At 32.2% G+C, this 5,506-nt stretch overlaps 1 long non-coding RNA gene across 2 annotated transcripts in view; it reads left to right on the forward strand.

Moving 5' to 3' along the window:
* Window positions 1-222: 222 nt before the first annotated feature.
* LOC111083967 overlaps window positions 223-5,506 on the forward strand; it is a 7,085-nt gene continuing 1,801 nt past the window's right edge. The window contains exons 1-2 of one of the 2 annotated variants that reach the window (XR_002609330.1): window positions 223-542; window positions 1,528-1,576. This is a non-coding gene — a long non-coding RNA (uncharacterized LOC111083967). The remainder of the gene's footprint in view (window positions 543-1,527; window positions 1,577-5,506) is intronic. The other variant, XR_002609331.1, reaches the window with a different exon arrangement.

The following is a 5,506-nucleotide window of genomic DNA, read 5'->3' on the forward strand; positions in this document are numbered from 1 at the left end:
CATGCCTCGTAATGGCATTTATTACACTTCCATTTGGATGTATTTACTTTTGAAAATGTACGAAAAATTTGTTCTATAAATCCAGCGCAGTAAAATGATATGCAGTACAATGTTTTGCGTTACACTTTATCAAATTTTTTTATATCCATGATATCTTCATTACTTGTCACGCGTTTCTCTCTTATTTGTTTTGTCAACAGTCAGTATCCACACTCGTGTCTGATTAACGGCCTTTAACAGCACCTAGTGTGATCGTGGGCCAAACCCACGTTAGAGATCCTTGTGGTTTGGTTCAGGTACCCGTTTCTGATTTTAAACTATCGAACAGAGTTACCTACTGCCAGTAATGCTTTTCCTTGATCTCTGAATCGAATAACGGGTTCGCCGCCATTTTTACAATGTACCTACGCCTGAAACTGCAAAGCGTGGTGACCAGCAGTTTGTTTTGACCCGTAGGCTGTTCGTCTGAATCCCAACGCGCTAACCAATGGACCACACTCGGCTTATGACTAAAATAGAAGATACTTACATACAGGAACTGCGTAATCTAATTTATTTAAACTTATTAATAAAAAAGAGCTTATGCTGTAAAGATTTATGTCGATTTTTTATTGTCGTACCCTTGCATTTAGTGTAAACATTTGTGCTATATGATTGTAATTTGTATAAAATTTGCAGTAGCTCTGATTTGTACTTTCACCAATCACTCCAGAGTGAACGAAAAATTCGTTGAACTACACGATAATAACGTGTAGAGTTGGTCCAATTTTTAATTTTAATACCACCAGAGTGACCAGAATATTTCACACTTCTCGACTTACTCAATTCGTGTAAACTCATAATATTAATAGTGGTTAAGGCCTCAAAATTGTGTTGGTTTAAAATTTCTAGTTGAATATAAAGAACATAAGATTTTTCTTAGTTCTACGTTTTAACTTAAAAATAAGCAAACAAAAATTATAGGCGCGGCGCTCTAGTGCCATATATTATAATTTATAAAAGATAATTTTACTTGTGTCCTGAGGTTCGTTTTTCGTGGAGAAAAACAATGAAGTTTGTGTCAGAGTGTATTAGTTTTATTACATGTTGGTATGTATACAGCAAAGTATTAACTCCTTGTGTCAGAGTGTATTAGTTGTATTACACGTTGGTATGTATACATCAGAGTATTAACTCCTTGTGTCAGGGTATTTCATTCAAAGTGTAATATATTATTAATTATAATATTAAATAAAATGAGAAGGCTTAGCTTATGTACAACTCGTATATTTGTTGAGCATTCAAAAAATTTTTTGTACTTACTTAAGCAAAAGGGTTGGTTACCCAAATATAAATAAATAATAATGGGAATGTTTCAAGTCTTCCTAAGTTAGAATAAGTTGTATATTTTAAGAGGAAAATGTTAGGTTTTTTAAAATTAAAACACAAATTGCCTCTAGTGTGCATAATATCCAGAGCAAAAGTTTTTTTGTTGTTTGCAATAAACAATTTTCTGCTTGTAATACTGATATATTTTTTATTTTACAGTATACAGAGATGAAGGTTTGGAGAATACTGGTATGTTAGTATACCACTGGTAAGATCATGTGGTAAATTTATGTGTTGATAATTGTCAATATATTTTCGTTAGACTATTGTCACATCACTAGTAAATTTTGGGATATGTTTCTAACATCAGGTAACAGGTATGGTGAATTATATATACTGCGGTATTTGTCAGGTAAAGTTTCTTAAGATCTAAGTCGTAGTGGGTCATTTCAGTACCCCGAATTGCCAGTATTTTGTGGAAGAGAAAATTACTCTATAGACAAAAATCTCTGTTAAGTCCCTGGAGCATGCACGTTTAAGATATCGTAATATCCGTGGATATACTTCTCAGATAGGTCACACCCCATGCTCAGAATACAGTAATGTTCTCACCATAATCCTTCATAGTTAACACATCATATTCAAATTGTTTACTTGAAAACTGGATGAAGCAGTTCACGATGTTCTGTAGAGTTTTCACGAGTTGACACGCTTTACTCTCAATAAAATGGTACAGGATGTTTGTTAGTTAATCTATGGCTTACATACCCTATGGAGAGCATGCTGCACAGATCCAAAGCATGGTGTTTATTCAGATGTGACTACTCAGTCAAGCAGTCAATTCTCTGTGAATTTGTTACAGAAATAATTCTTGGAAGTTCTATCAAGTGTACGGTTATCTCACACTGTTAGCACTTTTGTATGAACTTAAGATTTTTATAGATTTTAAACTGTTTCTTATATCACTGAATATTTTTATTTGAACTGGGTCATAGGTCGCTGAGTTTTATACAACTTCAGCAATTTTTACACATTTGAATTTGGTATCTCACACACAGACTTCAGCGTTACTAATTACCTATATGATGTGTCACAGTACACGCATTTCAGTACCACTAATTACCTGTATGATGTGTCAAAGTACACACATTTCAGTACCACTAATTACCTGTATGTGTCACAAATATATGAGAGCACACTAGTTATTAAAATATCAATATATGAGAGCACACTAGTTATATTGATATTTTAATAACTAGTGTGCTCTCATATATTGATATTTTAATATGAGAGCACACTAGTTATTAAAATATCAATATGTGAGAGCACAATAGTTATTAAAATTTCAATATGTGAGAGCACACTAGTTATTAAAATATCAATATATGAGAGCACACTAGTTATTAAAATATCAATATATGAGAGCACACTAATTATTAAAATATCAATATATGAGAGCACACTAGTTATTAAAATATCAATATGTGATATATATCAATGTTTAATATACTAGTCATTTAGTAGGTAATTGTATGATTTTCATTAAAAATAATAATAATAAGTTAATATATCCAGTCTTGGAACCTTTTTTTCGTCTTTTTTTTAAATAAAAAGAACATCCATTTTCAAGATACACGAATTAATTCTGATTTACTTACACATCAAACTTTTAAAGAAAATCAATAGGCCATTCATTGTTCAATAACTTATTTTGGGGGAACAATTTGGAATACAATACCCAATAATATAAGAGTAAAGGACTCTTAAAAAGTTTAAGATTTGTTTAAAAAACTATCTGTTAAATGTATCTAAATTTACTTCATATTCATAATTAATTAAAATATAAAATATTGTTACGACAGCGGAAGTCACGTGACAGTAGTAACTCGTCATGAGCTTCTAGAAAATTCATGTCCCTTCGTGAAGCCTCGAATGTTTACTAGATGTACGATATTCTTGTATATAAGATCGCCAAGAAGTAACGGCAACAATGTAATTGAATTGCAGACAGAGATAGAGACGACAATTGAGTCAAGCGCGTGAATCGTTCGTTCGTTGTGAATTATAGCGTTTGTTTAAATTATAGCGTGACTGTGGAAATTAAGTGAATTTCAAAGTTGTATTGAGAAAGAATAAACTAGTTTTATTTAAGACAGGACTTGTATCGCTAAAGTTTCTTCGAAAAGAATTTTTACGGAAAATTAACTAACGACCAGAGACGTAACAATACGATACTTTTTCAGTTTATATTTAATTGTTATCCATTTTGTCAGAGTGATCTTAATTTATTAAACATGTGTATCTATACGAGATATAATTTAATTTCTAAGTCTATTTTTTCATTCAAGTTATAACTGTAACTAAGTAATTAAAAGTTTAGGATTGTACTGTTACGACAGCGGAGATCACGTGACGATAGTAACACGTCATATTCTCGAAACTTCGTGAATCCTCGGGAGGTTACTAGATTTCGGTATTCTTTTATATATAAGACGGTCAAGACGTGACGGCAACAATGTAATGAGTAATTGAACTGCACAGAGGGAGAGAGTATTGTTGAGTCGAGCACGTGAGTCGTTCGTTGTGAATTATAGCGTTTGTTATAGCGCGACTGTTGAAATTAAGTGTATTCCAAAGTTGTATTTAGAAAGAATAAACCAGTTTCATTTAAGAAAATACTTGAATCGCTAAAGTTTCTTCGAAAAGAAATTATACGGAAAATTAACTAACGACCAAAGACGTAACAGTACGTTTTAGCGATTCCTACTCTCTAGCCCTCGGCGTTTACCAAAATACCAACATAAAAATATTCATCGACGTAAAATATAGACCTGTTTGCTTACCAAATGTGACTACAGTAGGCCTAACACTAAAAACAGTAACTAACAGTTAAATATGTTTCCTTCGTTGTTTGAAAATATTAATATTTTGAGCCCGCATATTTAACATATTTAAATAAAGTACGATTTTTTCAATAAAATTTTAAGTTGCACTTTACGAGTTACGCCTATTTCCAAGTTTCGTGAAATAACGTACAATTTCACTGTTCTCTGTTGAAGTTGTACGAAGACACAAATCTGTATAGAATTCGACTTAAAGAGTTCAATAGAGCAATAATTTGACACAGAATTAGAATAATATAAAATAATAGACACTAACTTTCCTAAATCCATTACTTTTGTGTGCTACACGCCGTTAAAAAAAATTATGTAGGCCATAACAAAATCTTGTATGCATTCATAACTTATAATTCTGTTATCCAGATAATTCAAAACCAGGAAAGTTTGGAAAGTTAAATTTTGTAAATCAAAATGTGATACTTCCAGATATACTCTTTTCTCGATCAGATTTGATAGTAAACACAAATAACTTAGAGGTTCAATAGAAAATGTATTACAAAATACAAATGAAATTCTCAGATTCTAACTGAGTTTGAATCAAGAAAAAGACTTAATACAGTGTGAACAGATCACTGTCATATGAAAATATTGTAAATTAAAGAGCAAATGCAACACAACATTTAAATCATCATTTTGCATCCGTCTTTGTATACTTAGACATTTTATAAGTCTCTTTTTGTTTGTCTGTAGTTAAACACAAAATCACACAATAGGCTATCTGTGCTGTGTCAACCAGGGGTACCAAAACCATGTTTTTAGTATTGTTACGTCTCCGTTCGTTAATTGCTTTTCCGTAACTTCGTTCCGACGAAACTTTAGCGACACAAGTCCTTACTTAATAAAACTGGTTTATTCTTTCTGAATATAACTTTACCGATACACTTATTTTCAACAGTCGCTCTATAACAAACGCTATAACAACGAACTTCAACAATACGTCTCTCTCTGACTGCAGTTCAATTACTCACTACCTACACACACATTGATTCCGTCACGTTGTGACCATCTTATATATACCAAACTACCCTATATCTAGTAATCTCCCGACAATTCACGAAGGTACAAGATATTCCCAGAAAGCAAGGGGCGTGACATTAGTCACGTGACCTCGCTGACGCAACAGTAGTAATATTATAAGCCTTCAGACTTACTGCTGAACCACTGGGGACATTTTTATTAGTCAAATAAGAAATTAATAATGGCTGGAGACGGCTTGAATGGGTAATGAAGAAAAACTTTAATATAAGTTTAACATAACAGCAAATGTACAACGTTTCGACAAGGTTTTGTAATCATCG

This window comes from Limulus polyphemus, unplaced genomic scaffold, assembly GCF_000517525.1.
Source record: "Limulus polyphemus unplaced genomic scaffold, Limulus_polyphemus-2.1.2 Scaffold12454, whole genome shotgun sequence".
Taxonomy (NCBI): Eukaryota; Metazoa; Arthropoda; class Merostomata; order Xiphosura; family Limulidae; genus Limulus; species Limulus polyphemus.